The sequence below is a fragment of the Schistocerca nitens genome, chromosome 12, assembly GCF_023898315.1.
Source record: "Schistocerca nitens isolate TAMUIC-IGC-003100 chromosome 12, iqSchNite1.1, whole genome shotgun sequence".
Lineage (NCBI taxonomy): Eukaryota > Metazoa > Arthropoda > Insecta > Orthoptera > Acrididae > Schistocerca > Schistocerca nitens.
Window position 1 is genome coordinate 72318632 of NC_064625.1, and position 22349 is coordinate 72340980.

Consider the following 22349-nt stretch of genomic DNA (forward strand, 5'->3'; position numbering starts at 1 on the left):
TTTAAGACTGGTGGGAATTTTAAATCAAACACTGGACATTTTTATATTCATTTCGAGTATAAGACGCACCTGAACTTTGGAGGCAGTTTTTCGAATAAAAAGATGCGTCTTATAGTTCGTAAAATACGGTAGTCCTCTCTCAGAGAAGAATACAGGCGATCTCGTCAACAAATGTAAATTAGTTGTTCGGTGTTTCCTCCTAGAAGAATTTGGGCACTATGATGTATGAGCAATGTGACTGTAAGAAAGGGATCAGATCTAGAATAGAGCAAGATAGATTGTTCGTTAGTATGAAAAAACTATTCGTAAGGTCGGATCTTGGTTAACAACTGAGAATGAGAACGATTCGCTGCCACGTGTTCTCCACATCTCTCTATGGATGCGAAACTTGGACCCTTGGCCAATGTCTAGAGAAAAAATGTAATGCTTTTGAAATGTATCTGCATCACTGCCCCTTACCTTGGCTGTTGAAAACTTGAGTCGAAGCAGTCTTCCATTGGATGAAAGAGCAAAAAGAACTATTGGTCACTATAAAGCAAAGGAAGATTTAATATCTAGGGCACATTACAAGTAGGCGAGAGATAGTAGTTATTACAACTCATCAATGAAGGGAAAATACAAAGGCAAAAGTTCTGTGGAAGACGAAGTAAATGGTGATTGAAGGACATTCGGAGATGGTCCAAGGGGCGTTCAATAATTAATGTAACACACTTCTTTCCTCAGCCAGTATCGTATAAAAAAATGCGAAGTTGTTGTGGAATATTCCCGCTTCAGACGTTATAGTTTCATGAAGTTCCGATAGGTGGCGGCACTGCAGGTAGCCTTAAAAATGGCATCTGTAATGGCGGTGCGTTGCAAGCAGAGAGCTGTCACTGAGATTCTTTTGGCGCAAAACCAGAGCTTCGCAGATATTCGTAGGCGCTTGGAGGATGTCTACGGACACCTGGCAGTGAACAAAAGCACGTTGAGTCGTTGGGCGAGGCGTTCGTTATCATTGCAACAAGGTCGCGCAAACCTATCCGACCTCTCGCACTCGGCTGTGATTCCTGCAATGTTGGAACATGCGGACACTCTCATTCGAGGTGACCGACGGATCACAACGAACCACCTCACTGCTCGATTGGACGTCTCTGTTGGTAGTTCTGACCCATTCGTCCTCCAGATAGGGTGCTCAACGGTGTGTGCCCTCTGCGTTTCTCACCGCCGAACAAACGACCATAAAGAGCAACGGAGGACCATCTGTGCGGATTTGCTTGCGCGATATGAGGCTGATCGTGACAATTTTTTCTCGAAAAACTTCGCAGGTAATAAACACACTTCCGAAAAAATGGTTCTAAGCACTATAGGACCTAACATCTGAGGTCACCAGTCCCCTAGACTTAGGTTGGTTAGAACTACTTAAACCTAAGGACATCACACACATCCATGCCTGAGGCAGGATACGAACCTGCGACCGTAGCAGCAGCGCGGTTCTGGACTGAAGCGCCTAGAACCGCTCGGCCACAGCGGCCGGCTTATCAATTCCTACCGGAAACAAAACGGCAATCCATGGAGAGGTGTCGCACCTCCTTTCCTCCGAAGTAAACGTTCCAGGCTGCAATCTCAGCCGGTAAAGTGCTGGCGACTGTCTTCTGGGACTCCGAGGGGGTTGCTCTGTTTGATGTCCTCCATCGTGGCACGATGATCAACTCTGAAGTGTATTGTACTGCTCTCAGGAACCGACTTTAGCGTGTTCGTCGCCACAGAAATGCAAACGAACTTCTCTGTCTCCATGATAACGCAGGGCCTCACAGAAGTCTGTGCATCCAAGAGGGGCCCACAAAACTTCATTGGACTGTTTATCCTGATCCACCCTATAGCCTGCATCTCGCACCTTCCAACTTCCATCTCTTTGTCCCAATGAAGAATTTGCTTCGCTGGAAGCAGTACGTGGATGATGGGGAAGTTATTGATGCAGCGAGACGTTGGCTCCGGCGTCGACCAGTAGGGTGCTGCCATTCGGGCATTCAAGCCGTCGCTTCGAACGGAGATACTGTTGAAAAATAGATTTTGTTGGCCAAAATAGTGGGGAATAATCTGGTATATTGGAGTCCTGAATAAAAACAACCTTTCAGAAAAAAATGTGTTGCGTTACGTTACGTATTGAACGACCGTTGCACAAATTCACGTCAGATCCATGTGTGGAGCCGGCAACGGTGGCCGAGCGGTTCTAGGCGCTTCAGCCCGGATCCGCGTGACTGCTACGGTCGCAGGTTCAAATCCGGCCTCAGGCATGGATGCGTGTGATGTCCTTAGGTTAGTTAGAACTACTTACACCCAAGTTCTAGGGGACTGATGACCTCAGAGCCGTTTGACTATGCAGCCCATGCCGCGGCTAGTGCACGGGCAGTGTCACGAGAATTGTCCATCCCCTGCTCAACTGTACGGGAAGTTTTGCGATCTGTTTTACACTGGAACGCTTACAAGATCCAGATGGTGCAGCAACATGGTCCACGGCATTCTGAATTTGCGCTTCAGTTTCTGGCACTGATAGAAATTGACGACGTGTGGCTGGGCAATATACTATGATGTGACGAAGCACATCTTATGCTATAGACAGCAGGGAATCCACACAACTACCCAATTTGGGGTACTGTTAAGCCGCGTGTTGTGCATGAAGAGTCACTGCACTCGTGTGTGATTGTGGGTTCACAAGCACGTGTACTCTGGTTCCATTCTTCTTTGAAGAGAAAAACCCAGAGGGCTTGTTATGTGTGAACGCTATCGAGACCTCGTTGTAGAGAAGGTGATTCCTGCATCGGAAGAGTGAAACTGTGTGGAAACCACAGTTTTCATGTAAGATGGGCCAACAGCACATGTCGTTCTCCCAGTGAAAGTTCGGCTTAATGCAACCTTCCACGGACGTGTTATCTCCAGAAGGATGGCCTGCAAGATCACCTCATCGGAATCTGTGACTTACGGCTATGGAGATGTCTAAAGGATGAGTTTTCCAAGGGCATACTCGATCTCTACCTGATATGAAGCCTAGTATACAGAAACACGTTGCTCAGATTCCATGCGATCTGCTGCGAGCAACTGTTGATCACGTCGTTCGACGTATGCAGCATCTCGCCGACGTCTCCGTTGCTCATACCGAACAATTCGTGTAAGCGGTTGTTAATAATAATAAAAACATTATGCTTTCCTCATTTGCTCGCCCCCCTCTGTCGTTTGACGTTATCTGTCTACATGCCGTTCCAATTTCATTAAATATGAAAACACCGCTATATGTCTTTCTTGCATTCACAGCGCCTCATTTTCACCCGGTGGTCAAAATTGGAACTAGTTATTTTTCTATCATTCATCGGTTTCGCAGTAGGGCCTTACAATATCTACGAATTTAGGTGCTATACGATAATCACAGCCCACATTGGACCTCTGCGAACAGCGTTTCACCCGGCATTTATGTACCAAACAGTGACAGCCGAAGACCAAAGTAAAAAAAAAGAATATCCAATTCACAGAGTGCTGTAACTGTAGTGCCGACATGAGGTGTAATGGGACGTTGTAACAGCTGCTGTCATTATTGACACATCATCTTTGCTCAATAACATGCCTGACGTTCTGTCTCTAAACATTCGCAATTTCCACTTGAAACACCATCCATTAACGAGATTGACTCTGCTCTGTTTTATGGTCAAATCAGTGCCAGTGCCAACAAATTTCGTCACCTACAGTATTGTGCGTCATAATATTTTCGCAACTAGCTTTGTTTTTAGTGCACGGCGGCGACGTTAAATTTTAATCTGTTTCATCAAATTTACGTACCTTAAATCCACACTCTTCTGTGTGTTATACGCTGTTACCTCGTCAAAGCGCTTGTTGAAAACAAAGTTTTTTACGTTTTTATTTTACATTTGAATGGAGAAACAAACAATCCAGCCAACACTCACTGAAATGGGATGAATAGAAACGAAACTTCCAAAAAAAAAAAAAGTTCTGTGTTATCTTGTCGAAAGACATATGGGAATATTATTCAAAGATTCATTTGTCTAGATTGGTCGTGAACCAGTGGAGGGAAATTATGTATTTGAGAGTTGGCGACACTGTGAGTTAAGGTTTTTGTTCACTCTATGACAAACATCGGATGTGCTTACTACAAACATAATTTGTAGTACCACTTTAATTGTGTTGTTTTCATTTAAGTACATGGTAAGCGAATTTGCACGCCATTTCATGAATATTTTTTTTTTTGTGGTCTTCAATCCGAAGACTCGTCTGATGCAGCTCTCCGTGCTAATGTATCCAGTGCAAGCCTCCGCATCCCCGAATAACTCGCACCCATCTCAATCTCCGTCTACGATTTGGATCCCCAACACTTCTCACCAGTACTAAATTAGTGATCCTTTCTTCTAGTCAGGCTGTGGCACAACATTATTTTGCCCGCAGTACTTCCTCATTAGTTACGTGACCTAACCATCTAATCTTCAGCACTCTTGTGTAGCAGCACGAAACAAAAGCTTCTATTCTCTTCTTGTCTACTGTTCATCGTCTATGTTTCACATCCATATATGGCAATACTCCATACAAATACTTTCAGAATAGGCTTACTGACACTTAAATCTACACTCGATGTTAACAAATTTCTCTTCTTCAGAAACGCTTTCCTTGCCATTTTATATCCTCTCTACTTCAAACATCGTCACTTACTTCGCTGCCCAAATAGCAAAACTCATCTAATACTGTGTCTCATTTCCAAATCTAATTCTCTCGGTGGCACTTGATTCAATTCGTCTACATTCCATTACCCTCATTTTGCTTTTGTTGATGTTCGTCTTATATCCTCCTTTCAAGACACTGTCCGTTCCGTTCATCTGCTCTTCGAAGTACTTTGCTGTGTCCGACAGAATTAATGTCATCAGAAATCATGGAAGAGTTTCTTTGGCTTCCTCAGTGTTCAGATTGAATAACATCGGGGTCAGACTACAACCCTATCTCAATCACTGGTTCCCTTTAGGGCCTTCGACTCTTATAGCTGCCGACTGGTTTCTGTACTATTTGTTAATAGCCTTTCGCTCCTGGCGTTTTACCCCTGCCGCCATCAGAATTTAAGAAAGAGAGTTCCAGTCTCTCCATATGTACAAAATATTTTCGAATTCGGAACAGAAAATTGTCTTTGGAATTTTGTGAAAATGTCTCACCACAAAGAAAAACCGCCCTTGTTTTAATGATTGCCACACCATAGCACGTATCATATCCGTGACACACTCTTTTTTCAGGATAATACAAAACTAAATGCCCTTCTTTCAACTTTTCAATATCCTTCGCAAACCCTATGTGGTACCATAACGATTCCATACCGCCTGGCAATACTAGGGTTGTTCGGTAAGTCTGGCGAATTTCTATGAAGGAATGCAACATTTTCGTTGCACTTTCATCGTTGGTAAGGTTAATTACTCCAAGGATCAATAATTGCTTTCAACATTGTTCAATGCACAGTTCATCGTTGACAGTCGTCTCAAATAGTCAGTGTGTCGACTGCGATTGAAAATGGAGAACACCGAGTTTCGTACTGTTGTTAAACATTTTCATTTGAAGGATTGAAGTGCTGCACAAATCAAAACATAATTGGATGTAATTCACACCGACTCTGCACTATCTGCGAATATCATGCACTTTTGTATCAATGAACCCATTTCCAAAACCTGTGGTATGGTAATGCAAGACGTCGAATAAAAATTCGTTTGACTACTGAGGCTGTAGGCATCCCAAACGAGCGAGTGCATAATATCCTGCACGGAGAATTGGCTATGAAAAATCAATGTGACAGATGGATATGGCGATTGCTCACAGTCGACCAAAAGCGTATCCGGCACAATATTTCAGCACAATGACTGGTTGGTTAATCGCAGTCCGCAAGATATTTTTCATCGACTTGTCACTGTCGATGAAACCTGGATCCATTATTACACATCAAAGTACAAACAACAAGTGAAACCACAGCGTACTACATATTATTAAACAGTCATCCTGCCCACCTCAAATTCCTTAAAGAACTGAACTCACACATATAAAACAGGTTCAGACGTCTGATTACTTTACAAATGAGTTAATGTGTCGTATATTTGCCTTTAGGCAATGGACAAACGCTAGTGAAATTGGGATTACTAAATAATGGGATGCAAGCAGTCCCGCTTTGACCAATGACGTCAGAAGTTACCACAGATGATGTATTGAACAGATTTAACAGCAAAGGCCATTGTTGAGAAACAAAGGAGTGCGGGATGGAGAAAACATATCACGTACATCCATATTTCGAACATAATATAAAGTACTGTATATTGCTTCTTTGAATCCTAGTTTCCTATTCTTCACTAGACCTATATAGGTCGACTGATGTAGGGGCTACAAATTTTTCGAATGTCGTCCTTTCTGCCTTCTATAGTACTAGTATCGGCTAAAAAATATCGTAATGATACTAGTGAAGGCGGAAAAAAGCGACAGCAGTATAATTTGCATTCCGTAATGCAGACCTGCTTCTAGTCGTCCATGTTCACAGGAATAGATGAATCCATACCTCCAAACGAATATCAAAAAGTAAAAACTCTCCAGAGTGAAAAAAAAAATTCTTCCAAAATATATCACACTCCCTAAGAATAAAAGTAGCTACCGAATGAATAGGAACGAACAAATGATTTTCATTAATACAAACGACAAAAATCATCCACAATGTGTAGCCCTGTCTTTTAAAAACCTTTTATTTATTCCAGTTTACAATGATGACGCCTCGCCACAGAAGATAAACGATTGTTATCATTGGCTCGAAAATAAAGACATTAATACTTGCAAGTAAACTATGACGTCACTGATTAAAGCCGACGGGCTATATCGGGTGCACTGGAGAAGGCGAAGACTATTTTGTCGTCTGAGAAGGTGATGACAACTGTTCTTTTGGGACTCGCAAGGAATGATCCTCGTAGATTACCTGGAAAAGGGGAAAGGTACGCTATTATGCTTCATTGTTGATCGTGTGAAACTTTCGTTGGCTGGAAAAAGACCAGGGCCGACACGCAAAAAAGTGCTCTTTACCAGGATAATGCATCATACCACATATCAGCGATAACAGTGGCGGAGGTGCATGAATTGATTCCTCATCAACCGCTTTCACCAGATTTAGCCTCAAGCGACTTTCTCCTGTTCCCGAACTTGAAATTTTGTGTTTCTGGGAAGAAATTTTCATCAAATGAAGATGTGATGGTTGCAGTCAACGGGTATTTTGCAGAGTTCGACAGAACCTATTTTTCCGATGGCACGAAAAAGCTGGAGGACCGCTGAATGAAGTGTATATACCTCAAAAGAGACTTCGTTGAGAAGTAAGGCGAACTGTTTGTTTCGTCTACATTTTTTTTTCTTGCTTTGTTACCAGAATTGTCAAACCACCCTCGCACACCCTAAAAGCGTAGTACAGGCAGTCTCTTTAGCCTTGCCTAGAACGTTGAGCCAGTTGGTAGAGGAAACGAAGTGAACCAGAGGAGAAGTTAAGGCGGTGATGATTATAATTCCGCCCGCGCGTTCTCCCCTCCGCGCACCGTGCTTGTAGGCGGTTTCTGGAAACACGTCAAGCTAGCGGTCCAGGCACAAAGATTCGGAGGGGGGTAATATTTACGGAAAATTAAAACCGGCAGCCGTAATATTTACAAGAATCGGCACGCCGCTGTGCGAGAGGCAGGGACCTCAGTAAACATTCGGCCCGGCTGCAAACAGAGAAATCTATTTGAGAGCTGTTTGTTAATAACAGAGAAAGCAGAGACTTATTTAAGCTCGGGGGTTAGCGGCACAAGCTAGTCTGTGGAACCGTCACGGCACGAGAGAAAATTCCGCTACAGCCATCTGGCCTTACGCCTTTGCTTTACGCTCGAGGCTATGAAGTCCTAGGACACACGTTTTCGGCGCAGTCGTGTAATACTCTTCCGCATTTCGCCCTCATTCCTCTCTTTCACTGAGGGATGATATGCTTAAAACTTCTGAAACATATTTTCAGTGAAGAAAATGAAGTCTGTCACACATGGACTTAAAAGGGGAGGGGTCTGCCATGTGGTCGCCAATATTGAAGGACGTTGTTCTGCATTGAAAAACAGAGAAACAGGTGTTTCGTCCTTTTTGCTAGACGCTCTCAAGTTTTTGAAACAAAATCTAGGTCATAGTTAACGACGGAAAAATCGTATTTTCCACGCTTTATACACTCCTGGAAATGGAAAAAAGAACACATTGACACCGGTGTGTCAGACCCACCATACTTGCTCCGGACACTGCGAGAGGGCTGTACAAGCAATGATCACACGCACGGCACAGCGGACACACCAGGAACCGCGGTGTTGGCCGTCGAATGGCGCTAGCTGCGCAGCATTTGTGCACCACCGCCGTCAGTGTCAACCAGTTTGCCGTGGCATACGGAGCTCCATCGCAGTCTTTAACACTGGTAGCATGCCGCGAGAGCGTGGACGTGATCCGTATGTGCAGTTGACGGACTTTGAGCGAGGGCGTATAGTGGCGTATAGTGGCCGGGTGGACGTACCGCCGAATTGCTCAACACGTGGGGCGTGAGGTCTCCACAGTACATCGATGTTGTCGCCAGTGGTCGGCGGAAGGTGCACGTGCCCGTCGACCTGGGACCGGACCGCAGCGACGCACGGATGCACGCCAAGACCGTAGGATCCTACGCAGTGCCGTAGGGGACCGCACCGCCACTTCCCAGCAAATTAGGGACACTGTTGCTCCTGGGGTATCGGCGAGGACCATTCGCAACCGTCTCCATGAAGCTGGGCTACGGTCCCGCACACCGTTAGGCCGTCTTCCGCTCACGCCCCAACATCGTGCAGCCCGCCTCCAGTGGTGTCGCGACAGGCGTAAATGGAGGGACGAATGGAGACGTGTCGTCTTCAGCGATGGGAGTCGCTTCTGCCTTGGTGCCAATGATGGTCGTATGCGTGTTTGGCGCCGTGCAGGTGAGCGCCACAATCAGGACTGCATACGACCGAGGCACACAGGGCCAACACCCGGCATCATGGTGTGGGGAGCGATCTCCTACACTGGCCGTACACCACTGGTGATCGTCGAGGGGACACTGAATAGTGCACGGTACATCCAAACCGTCATCGAACCCATCGTTCTACCATTCCTAGACCGGCAAGGGAACTTGCTGTTCCAACAGGACAATGCACGTCCGCATGTATCCCGTGCCACCCAACGTGCTCTAGAAGGTGTAAGTCAACTACCCTGGCCAGCAAGATCTCCGGATCTGTCCCCCATTGAGCATGTTTGGGACTGGATGAAGCGTCGTCTCACGCGGTCTGCACGTCCAGCACGAACGCTGGTCCAACTGAGGCGCCAGGTGGAAATGGCGTGGCAAGCCGTTCCACAGGACTACATCCAGCATCTCTACGATCGTCTCCATGGGAGAATAGCAGCCTGCATTGCTGCGAAAGGTGGATATACACTGTACTAGTGCCGACATTGTGCATGCTCTGTTGCCTGTGTCTATGTGCCTGTGGTTCTGTCAGTGTGATCATGTGATGTATCTGACCCCCAGGAATGTGTGAATAAAGTTTCCCCTTCCTGGGACAATGAATTCACGGTGTTCTTATTTCAATTTCCAGGAGTGTATTACAACAACTATGGCCATTAATAAAATGATTGGCATGTCATCGTGAAGCTGGCATATGAAGCTATAAAACGAACAAAATTTTTCTTCGAATTGTTTCTGTAAAATCGTTTGAGAGAAATTTTAGGACGTGCGCCTCAATGCTGTAATCGAAGACCGGCGGACACGGTCGGCCTGCTCTTCTGAACGAACGAACGAACTCGTCCAGAGCTTTGGACGAAAACTGGTCAGCGCGCACCGGCAACCGTATCCTGTGAGCCTCGGACTTTAGCAACAGGCGTCGTGTCGTAGACTATCGACTGCGTATGGATGCTTAGAAAATGCAAACTCTGAGATGAGACAACCCTCCATGAATCAGGAATGATGTGGAATACTTTGTGCAGCAATTCTCAGAAATGTCAGTGCATGATTATATTCAAATTTTTATTTATAATAGTAAATATTCGAATATTTCAGTAGAATAAACACCAAATAAAGCATTAATATTTTCATAATTTAAATAAAAGTAAAAACTTTTTCAACTGTTTACATACCATTTCAGACCTACTTTCCGGAACGCAAATCATAGGGGTTTGACCTTAGAGCATATCTACGTTGCTGTCTAGGCGGTTGTATTACCTTCTTCCTTGCTTTTTTGGGTGGAACTACTGGCGTAATAGGCCGAGCTTCTCCGGTCGGAATTCCGTGCTGAACCAAATCCGTAGCCGGTAGAAACTGCCTCTCTTCAAACAACCACGAAAATTCCTCTAATACTTGCTGCAACATCCTTCTCTCCTCACTGTTTAAATGACCCAACTTCTCTGCTAACTGACTCCTTATCGTCGACGCGACATATCGCACTTCTCTAACTGAACATTTCTTTCCTTTCCTTCCTTTCTTATCTTTATTTCGCTGCTTCTCAGCTCCTCTTATTTCCTCAAAAATTTCCTGACCACTGGCAACAATAGTACCCTTCGGTATCACAACATCTTCTACACCAAAATTATCTATACTTACTGGTATCGCAAAACCCTTCTGTCTCCTCTCCGGTCGGCAGATACTTCTCTTTATATGTACTGACTGACGATCTAAAACATAATTCTGGGTGAGCGGGTCAACCAGAATGTCTGTCTTAGGCTGTTCTTGATTTTTGACATCTATCCAGAGAATCTTTCCACTTCCGCCTTTTATCCTTACAGGGTCAATGGTTTTTATCGCTCACATCTGCGGTTTTATGGGAGACTGTGAACGGCGCCTTTCGCAGCTCCCTCGCGTCTGACGGGGGTGCGCACTGCCAAATCGGTGAATTGCTTCGCCGAACTGCACAGTTCGCGTTCGATAATCCACTATCCCCTGATAACGGTGCAGGAAGTCATTCCCTAGTATGATGTCAAATTCACCCTTCTTTAGCCTTACGACCTCCATCCTCTGTCTGGCTCATCCTTTACAATACACTAAAATGAGCTTTGAAAAACAAATTAATAATTGGCCACCTTTTGCCTCAATAGCTGCTAAGAAATTTCATCTAGTCAATAGCTGCTAAGAAATTTCACAGTTGAAGGTGACGTCGTTACATCCCTTAGAGGACTCTGTAGTTAGCTGAGAATGATGTGGAATAACTGTGCCTTGTGATTTTCTTTGCAGGGTGGAGTTCCAGAGTAAGTTATATGCTGGTGCAGGATATTCATTCCAGCCATTCTCATTCGAGGCAATCCTGGATTCTGCATCTCAAGCACCGGAGGTTAGAAACAGCAATGCAACCTCTGTCGTCCTGGCTGTGCACTACTTCTAAGTGATGAGGTTGACAGTCTCTTCTCATTTTGCAGTACTTCTAGATTATTGTAAATGGATTACCTGTAATATTTAGCACATCTCATTATAAACTTTGCAAAGGATGAGACTTTTCCGTCAGGACCATTTTTTGTGTAAAGATAAATACCAAAACTTTGGTTGCAATTTGAGAAACTGATGGTGATTATGAATAGTGTCTGTGTTAAATTAATTGTACTGGGCAATAACTACAAACTGATGTGTTAACATTTCACAGTATTTTCCCAGAGTCGGCGTTTTTCCCGGAGTCGGCGTTTTTCCCTGAGTCGGCGTTTTTCCCGGAGTCGGCGTTTTTCCCGGAGTCGGCGTTTTTCCCGGACTACAAAAAATTATTGATATCGATATATTTCGAGATATCGACATATTTCGAGATGTCGATATATTACGAGATGTCGACATATTTCGAGATATCGACATATTTCGATATATCGATACATTTCGATATATCGATACATTTCGATATCTCGACGCATTTCGATATATCGATACATTTCGATATATCGATACATTTCGAGGTATAGATTCATTTCGAGGTATCGATATATTTCGAGATATCTATATATTTCCAGATATCGATATATTTCGAGAATTCGATTTATTTCGATGTATCGAATTATTCGCAGATATCGAATTATTCCGAGACATGGAAGTATTTCGAGGTATCGATATATTTCGAGGTATCGATATATTTCGAGATATCGATATATTTCGAGATATCGATAAATTTCGAGATATCGATATATTCCGAGATATCGATTTACTTCGAGATATCGATTTATATCGCGATATCGCTTTATTTCGAGATACCGATCTCTTTCGAGATATCGATGTATTTCGAGATACCGATATATTTCGATATACCGATATATCTCGAGGTACCGAGATACTTCGAGATATCGAGATATTTCGGGATATCGTTATATTTCGAGATATCGATTTATTTCGGTGTGTCGATTTGTTTCGATGTATCGATATTATGAGATATCGATTTATTTCGAGATATCGATTTATTTCGAGGTATCGATTTATTTCGAGATGATTTATAAATTCTAATCTTTGCTCTAATGACCAGTTGGGAGGAAAACAATGAGAGAATTGATGGAGCCACGCTTGTGCGTGAATGTCGTTGTCAGAATTCTTAAATGTTTTAAATTTACGTGTAGTAATGAACCGCTTATAGTCAAAATCATCATGTCGGCGGGTCTCATATCGGTCATTGTTACGTCGTTTCGGCGGTTCCATTCCAAAATTCGGTGCACCTCCCAGTTTCTGTCATAATTTTACGAAATGTGCTGTGTTATTATTTTGTGGTTGTTCCGTATTTCTATGTCCCTCTTCCCGTACTGTAGCGCGAGTGTCCTCTGAAATATGTAATTCTTCTATTACTTCTGCCAACTGATCTTGTACTTTCCGGATTTCTCTTTTGTACTGTGTATTGATTTGATTTTGATTTTGTTTGAATTTCTTAATTTGTTCATACTCTTCTGTGTCAATGATGGCTACAGGTCTTGTCCATTTGTGTTGAAATCGTATCTACTGTGTCCTTTAAGTTTTCCTGAGTTTTTGCAAGTTGCGTAACCGAATCGGTAGTTGCAACTGAGTCAATTTTAGCTTGCAAGGTGTCGTGATTTGCAGTTCTTTTATGGCTGCTTCGTGATTCTGTAATGCATTTTCATGCCGCGAAATAATAGGTTGGAAATGCTCACAAATTTGTGTTTTTACGTCATCACAGACTTTTTGACATTTCGATTCAATGTTATGTAACTCAGTACTTAAATATTTGTTCAAGTGTGGTGTCTAACTTCGGAAGATTTTGTTCCATTGTGTCTAACTGTTGCTGTGTTTGTCTCTGGTGTCGTTCCATTGTGTCTAACTTTTGAAGCTTTTGCTGTGTTTGTCCCATTTGTTGTATTAATTGTAATAACAATGCACTGGTATCTGAAACATGTTCCTCAGTGCTTTTCGGCAGTGAATTTGCACCGGCAACATTCACATTTTGACAAGCAGAAAATGTGTCTTGACTTATTTGAGAAAACGGTGAGGACCCAAAACCTGAATTTTCGAGATTGTGTCCTGTCATTTTGGATTCCTGAGGCGAGCTATTTCCGACCGATCTATCGATAATGCTTCCCTGTTCACTAATTGTTTCACTGTCTATGCCATTATTTGCCGCCCGCTCCATTTCCCTATGCACAATTACCAAATTACTACTTTGAACATTAGTTAATTCATTACACGGTGGCGCTAACACACTGCTTTCGTCTTCACTGTCATTTCTCAGTTTACTTTGGAGCCTAGTATTACGTTTTTCACACGCCATTATTGTCACAATATTTCACACGATAACACAGAAAAGCACAATTTGAAGAGCAGAAATAAGAGAACACATTAACATAGCACTGAAAATATCTAGTTAATTGCAAGCGCAGCTGCGAAATACTTAGTGCAAATCTACATGCATGCCACTACAACAATGAAAGACTGCAACTACAAAGGAGATTCTCTCTACAATTACGCGCTAGCAATAAACAATAGCTACACTAATTACCAAAAAAAAAAATCTGAAGATTCCAGTGAGGTATCCTGGCAGGCGCGCCATATGAAACGTCCCCTTAGAAACATTATACATGACTGTCCTTAAACTGACACACACTATTTTTTTTAGCGCAACGCAATCTGACTTTCAAGAATCCGTACAAAAGAATGGCCCAGACTAACATTAACCTATACGTTTCACAAATCACTTACCTCACAAAAATCTTCGTTACTCGAACTACTGCAATACAGCGAGCGCCACTACTGCCAGCTAAATAAAAGATTCAAACTACGGAAAGCACTAACTACTGATAGGCATAGTTAGCAAATGAAAGATTTTAATAGAGAACAAACAATGTATTTACCTTAATACTCATAATACATATAGCAGTTCATGACATCCAGTCTTACAGATTTCAAAACTCCGCTATTTCTCTCCCCACATCCACCACTGCTGGCGGCTCACCTCCAACTGCGCCACGCTACGCGCTGTTAACATCCAGCTGCCCAACACTACAATGGCAGACAACAATGCAAACTAGCCACAGACTGCACACAGCACAGCCAGTGATTTTCATACAGAGCGCTACGTGGCGTTGCCAATAAGAAAACATAAACAGCCTACTTACAGTACCATGCTGCAGAAATTTCGCTGGGAAGAGCGCTTACAGATCCTGCATACGGTCGCAATCTCCCACGTGCGACGTCCATATTTTTAGAGCGGAAAGACATTCGTTGCCGTCAATTTGTTTCGGACGAGGAGGCGCACGCTTGAGTATCGTAATGGTTCTGTAGGCACCGCAAACATTTTTTCCATGAAGGCATATACCGTCTTGTCGCATACTTGTATAAACGTAATAACAATTATGGTGATTATTTTTGAAATAATAATAATAATTTCCTTACTTATTCCCAACTGTCTCGCTTTCGTTTCAATGCGCCTTAATGTGTTTCTATTTTTGTTTTCATCTCCCACTGAATTATTTCTTTCAGACGGCTGTTTTCTACTAAAATGTTGAATTACGTCAGTCAGTAAGTTTCATATCGGCAAACAAAACTAAAACTTACAGATTTAATCTTGGTATCTTGTCTGGAAAGGGGCATTTGCGTCAGTCAGTGGGGCTTGCTTGCAGTTGATCACGTCTCAGATTATAAATCTATAAATAAACAAGAAGCGTCATGTTCCTTCAGGGATTACATACAAATATCGCATGACTTTTAGCTCGGATAAACGGCCCTGGAGCGTTAAAAATATAGCTGGATGCAGATTACGTTTCGAGTGCGACTTTGTAATCTCCACATTAATCCGTGGAAGATGACCTGGTAGCTTCCAGATACGACAATAGGGACAAGAGTTGACCATGCACGTTCCAGCCCGCTGTAAGCTATGTACAGTGTTTTCGAGAGTGAATGGTCAGTAACAAAGATGTAACAAAAGTCAAATCATAATTTTAATACGCGAACAAGAAAATTGAAGTACAGATTTTGTATATTAATCGTACAACGAGGACAATGATCCTTATGTGATTCGAAAGATACTTTGCCATAGATGTGCGCTAAGAAAAAATAATCTCTGTATTTAGCCATTAAGAGTCGTAAAAGGAAATAGAAGCTTTCACATTCGTAACACTAATCTTTCATTCTGTATCATGCATTAAAATCTCCAGTGCCTGAAAATTGCAAATTGTAGAGCTGCCAACCTGTGCCTAGCGCACAGATCAAGTGCTACAGTAGAAATGACACATGAAAGTGACAACATTTCGTGAGATCGTATTTTAGGGGCTTTCGTGCTTACATGGATTTGCAGTACAACATGCATATCTGGCATGTAAAATGCGGCAACTGCTAAGTCAATGATGATGTCTGTAAATAGCTTTGTATATTGGCCTCGTTATTTCGCTTAGTTTTGTGTACAAGTAATTACGTGATCGTTTGCTGCCATTATCAGAAACTTTGAAGTAAGTTCCGAATTTGTAATTTCTTCACTTTGAATATGTAAGACTTCCGATTTCCCTTAGTATGTGGAAACCATATTTGTTTTAGTGTATGCCTAGAAGGAGAATGCTAACGGGTCAGAGTGAAAGACGCAGAGCTAGGCAGACACAGTTTTTGCGTCGAGAAAGTAATAGCAATGTGAACATTCATAATGATAACGCATCTGTTTATCGAAAACTGAAGTACTGATTCTTAAAATTAATTATAAAATATGACAAATCAAACTTGCATAACGGGTAAGGATCTTCGCCGTAGATGTGAACAAAAGGAACCCATCATGTGTGTCCATAACCATTAGGATAGGTAAATAGAAGCGCACACATGTGAAAACTTTTCCTTTGTCTCTGACACTGCTACCAACTTCCAGGACCGAAGCTGCTATGTCGTTGAAGTTGTCAACAGTGGAAAACGAAACGTAGTAACGAAGTCGTCGGGGACAGCAAACGTTCTTTATTAACGTAGTTTTCTCACTTACTTTGGTCAAAGAGAAAACGGAACTAACTCTGTGTTCATTTCCCGCCGCCACCACCAAATGTAGTGTGTTCCTAACTTTCAGTATCTGCATTTTGAGTAGCTACGACGTCCTGTATTGTAACGAAACTGTACTTGTTTTAGGCTATGCCCCGAAAAAGAACATTAACGGGTCGGGCTGAAAGACGAAGAGCTAGAGACACACAATTTTTGCGTAGAGAAAGTAATAGGAATAATGCAGATGTCAGTAACGATAATTCTATTGTTCTAAAAGATACAATTAAATGTGCACGGAACATAATTACAAATAATTTTGAGAACTGTAATTGCGCTTTGATGAATTTACAACGCAGATATTGTAATGCAAATAATTGCGCGTCTGAGATGACCTTATGCGATACAATGGCATTCACATTGTGTTGTCATAAGGGTAACGTTAATTTGCCACCATTAAAATAAAATTAATTTGTCAACGTTGTGTATCAAAGACTCCCTTTAAATGCTTGTATAATTAAAGAAAAATTAAAGAACTGTTTCGTAAACACACGTAGCAACATTTGGCAGGGATCAGTACTGCGGCTAAAATTTCACTTTAAGATACATGACATTATCCATTGCATATGAGATTCATTGACGCAATTGGTCGAATTTTGACCACAGGCGATACTACTATTAATACGCTTACGTCTGTAGTAAAGCTGATCAGATAGCATAAAATGCCACACAGCAGGTGAAGACTGACTTTATTGGTTGCAAAGTATGATTGGTTGATTTGGGAAGAGAGGGCCAAACAGCGAGGTCATCGGATCAAATGCAAAGTATGCATGACGCGTTTTGGAGTTACTTCCATCTTCAGAAATCTAAGTGCAAAGGAGGCACAAGGACAAGAGCGTTACTGGTCGTGTACATAACAGAAAGTCCCAAGCGGACTCACATGCTGTACAGAGAGGTCTCGATAACGTGCTGACGTCACGGTACACCTGACAGGTCTTTATGGTGAATTGTCTTCAAAGAAGAACGGATGGAGAATAAAGATGCTTGTGAATCCACATCACACCATCAAATAGGGTCAGTGCAACGGCTCTTCATGCACAACACGCGATTTAACAGTACCCCAAATTCGGCAGATCTGTCTATTCACTGCACCCTGTAGTATAAAATCAGCCTCTTCACTGTACAGAATATTACCCAGCTATAAGTCACCAACTTCTATCCGCACCAGAAAATGAAGAGCGAATTCATAATGTTGTTGCGCGTAGTGAGGTTTCAGTTGCTGCACTGTTTGTATGTTGTACGGGTATCAGAGTAAAGTAAATCGCAGAATATCTGTGGAGTTGACCACGGGATGGATGATTATCGTCTCACTGCACATGCTGCGTAGTCAGTGCAGCAACGGCGACCTCGTCACTAACTTCCACCGGGGTAGGACGACTTCCTCTTCCGGGTGTAGGTCTTGTAGAACCCCAAATGACCGCGGAATCATGAGTACCATGCTAACTAGTTCCTGTGGAATACAGACCCTGACTTCACCATGGCTGTCTCCCCCTTTACACAAGAGGCCCCCACGAAGGCAATAGCCAGTAACGACCTCGCCATCCGCCAACTGCTGCCGAATCGGTCCCCACCTAGGGTCCTCATCCTGTTTGTCAGCTAAGTCGCAGAAGAAACAGGGTGTCTCGGAGAGACGGAAATTCACCCCAAGATCCGTCTCCACGTGGCCCTTGCCTTCCCCAGACTCTCCCGCGAACATACGGCTGAGAGCGTCGGCCACTTCATTGTCACTGCCCCTAATATGCCGAACCTGGAGATAAAGTCATCTTAACTTCGGAATGATTTTTAGCGAACTTATTAATCAAAGATTAAGTTCTGACACTGGCCAAATAAATCGCGGAGGCTCATTTGTTTCAGTTCAGTTGTATTGCTCACCTGTTCTCCAGATAAAGTTGTGTGGTTTATATCTCAGAATAGACATTTGTACTATTTAAGTAAAGCTAACTAAGTATATTTGCCTAGTCATATCAAAATTTCAAGTTTTACGGGTCTTGTTCCATGTAAAGAAATTTATTTATTATTTTTTCAACTGATCTGGCCTTATAAGGCAGTCTCCTGTATTATTGTGATTGTGATTTTATAATGCTTTCGATTGTAATAAAATATGTAGCAACTGCAACAGATTACTATTGTGATTTTGGTGTGTCACTACCATAGAGGATGAAATGTTTCACGAAATATTTAATTATGAAAGCATTTTTAAAGCTAAATATATTGAAACCTGAATTTGGCTTCTCGGTTGAAGTAAAAAAAATAAAAACATGTCTCTCTGTTTTTGATACATTCAACCCATAAAAGGGGTGGAATATAGAATGAATTGTTTTATGAAAATAATTCAGTGTGAAAGAATTTTTAAAGCTAAATCTATGAAAATTGTGTTATTGAAAAATACGTGTTTCACTGTTTTTGAAACAACAACCTCCCATGAGGTGCAATAAGGGCACACATATTCACTGACTCATCACCTTCCAGCCCAACCTGCAAAGTATACGAACTTGAAATTTGATGGATTGTTGGATGTAAAAAAAAAGTGTTTCGTTGTTTTTGGAAATTTAACTCACCAATAGAGTGAAATAGGGGACGAAAAGTTTTATGAAATATTTCACTATGAAAGCATTTTTAGAACTAAATCGATGAAGATTTGAATTTGGCTCCTCAGTTCTAAATAGAAGAATACATGTTTCATTGTTTTTGAAAATTCAGCCACTAGAAGGTGTGAGATGTTTCTGAAAATGTTTCATTGTGAAAGCATTACTAAATATATCTCAGAATTCGTATTTGGCTCCTCTGTTAGAATTTTTCAATGTTGCACTGGTTTTGGAACTTCAATCCTAAGGGGATGAAAAATTTTAATGAAATATTTATTGCGTTATATTAAAATATTTTAAGTCTGCATCTATGAAAACCGGTATTTCACTTCTCAATTAAATATAAAGAAATATGCGTTAGGGAATGAAAGATTCTACGGAGATATCACAACAAGAAAACAAACGGCTTGATTAACAAACACCTTGGACTCCAGCTATCGGCATTGCTTTTTGGTCATAAGAACATTCAGTAAAAGACCATGCTTCAATGGCGTTAATTAGCGTGAAAAGTTAAGAAAGTGTTGCAATTTAGAAAGACATAAAAAACGATTAAAGAAAAAAAATTCTTTGCAGACCATACGGTCTACACAAGTAAAGAAGCGGATGATAAGCTAGCTCTTTATGCAAATGAGTTGGTCAGTTTAAGTTCCGAGACATGTCATGCAGCAGGAACCAAATCCTACAGTTGCTACGATTGGCTAAAGGGAAAGTTTTGCAGAATCAAGGGAAATCACTTCTACAAGTGGCTGAGAATCGCGTAATGAATAAAAATTATGTATTGAAGATTCCAAGGTGGGAGACGCAAGATTCCTCCCCCCCCCCCGCCCCCCTCCTCCCATTGCTATCTTCCTTTTCCTATAGCAAAAAAAAAAAAAAAGAGAGAAATTTCCGCTGTGAAACAATTTGCAAACAAGAGAACGGCCCTTTAAATTTAACGCTTCAAAGTTTTAAGCCCTGCTCTTTCCGTATGTTGATTAGAAACTGTTAACCCACATGTGAAACCTGAGTACATAATCCCTGTGACATTTGATCAACGGTGTTCCTTAAGGACAGGTTCTGATTGAAAACGTTCGAAAATTCAATTTCTTTGTATTTGCATTTTTTTAAGGGTGTACTTGTCTAGACTCTTGGAACGGAAAGGTTTTTTTAATCCTTGCGTTACAAAAGTTTCTACAGCCCATTGTTTGAAGCAGTGTCACGGCTGCCATGAGCCGCCCGGGGTAGCTGCGCTGTCTCAAACGCCTTTTCACAGTTCACGCGGCTCCCCCCGTTGGAGGTTTGAGTCCTCCTTCAGGCATGGTTGTGTGTGTGTGTGTGTGTGTGTGTGTGTGTGTGTGTGTGTGTGTGTGTGTGTGTGTCCTTAGCATACGTTACTGTAAGTAGTGTGTAAGCATGGGGACTTATAAGGTATCAGGCAAATCCAACACCTTCTATGAAAACCCTGACATGATAAGCAAATCCAGTAGTATGTCACATAGCTCCGAATAAATCGTGACATTAAATTAACCAAAGTAATAAGAGGAACGAGTGAGCAAATGGAATATCACAGACTAACACAAGAATGCCTAAATGCATGTCATACCTTCCCACCATGAGACAGACGCAGTTCCGAGGGGAGAAACGAGAACAGAAGCCGAGAGCAGAACCGTGTTAAGCTGGAAGGCCCTACGATAAGGGACGGACGGACATCCACGTCGCCAGCTAACTGCTAGGATCACACCACCCGCAAGTTTTAGCTTGAGACTTTTTCGCGTCTCTGTTACGTTAGGACCAACCCCCAGCCCATGTTAAAAGATAGAGCCCTCCAGAAGAACAGTAAAGATCTTACGATAACGCTAAAAGGACCACACCAGCTGCAAGTTTTAGCGTGAGACTTTCTCGCGTCAGTTACGTTGCAAACTTTAAAAACATTGCCCCACCACGAAAAGTATAATGTTTGTCATTGGATAGACAGAATTTTTGTAGGCGGAGCTTAAGGTTAACAATGGTTCAAATGGTTCTGAGCACTATGGGACTTAACTTCTGAGGTCATCAGTCCCCTAGAACTTAGAACTACTTAAACCTAACTAACCTAAGGACATCACACACATCCATACCCGAGGCAGCATTCGAACCTGCGACCGTAGCGGTCACACGGTTCCAGAATGAAGCGCCTAGAACCGCACGGCCACACCGGCCGTCTAGGGACTGATGACCTCAGCAGTTTGGTCTCATAAGAGCTTACCATAGACAGGCGGTTGCCATGGGACACTCCTGTGTCGGAAACGCTTGCTCAGGTAGAAGGCCTACACTACGCTTGTCTGTCCGCTTTTAGAATACTGCTGCGCGGTGTGGGATCCTTACCAGGTAGGATTGTCGGAGTTCAAAGAAGGGCAGCACGTTGTATCGCGAAATATGGGAGACAGTGTCACTGAAATAATACAGGATTTGGGATGGACATCATTAAAACAAAGGCGTTTTTCGTTGCGACGAAATTCCAATCACCAATTTATCCTCCGAATGCGAAAATATTTTGTTGACACCGACCTACGTAGGGAGAAACGATCACCTCGATAAAATAAGGGAAATCAGAGCTCGCACGGAATGATATAGGTGTTTGTACTTTCCGCGCGCTATACGAGAATGGAATAATAGAGAATTGTGAAGGTATATGAAGATAGTAACTGTTCTCGAAAGAACAGGTACCACTGATGACCGTGCAGCTTCTCTAGAATAAATGATAATTAATTGAAACGCTCAGCTGCCGACAGGTGTTGATGTACCTCGGGGTACACATTTTCAGCTGTCCCCATCGAGGTATATCAACACCTGTCGGCAGCTGAGGGTTTCAATTAATTATCATTTATTCTAGAGAAGCTGCACGGTAATCAGTGGTATCTGCTCCTTCGAGAACAGTTACTATCTTCATATATGTAGTTAAAGGCTACCCAGCCATTGACCTTCGTCTGTGCGAATGCGCAATGATTGCCCGAACTCTTACGGGAATCGTCACCTTAGTGTGCCCGAGTAATGAGTGGATGGGCAAATACCTATTACGTACATTGCGTATGTTGATTGTGGACAGTTGGGAATGTGGGTCTCACGGGAAGCGTGCAAGGGTTAAGTCCCTGCAGTCGCGCTATTCATCTGCGTCCTCGGTGGCTCAGATGGATAGAGCGTCTGCCATGTAAGCAGGAGATCCCGGATTCGAGTCCCGGTCGGGGCACACATTCTCAGCTGTCCCCATCGAGGTTGTATCAACAACACCTATCGACATCTGA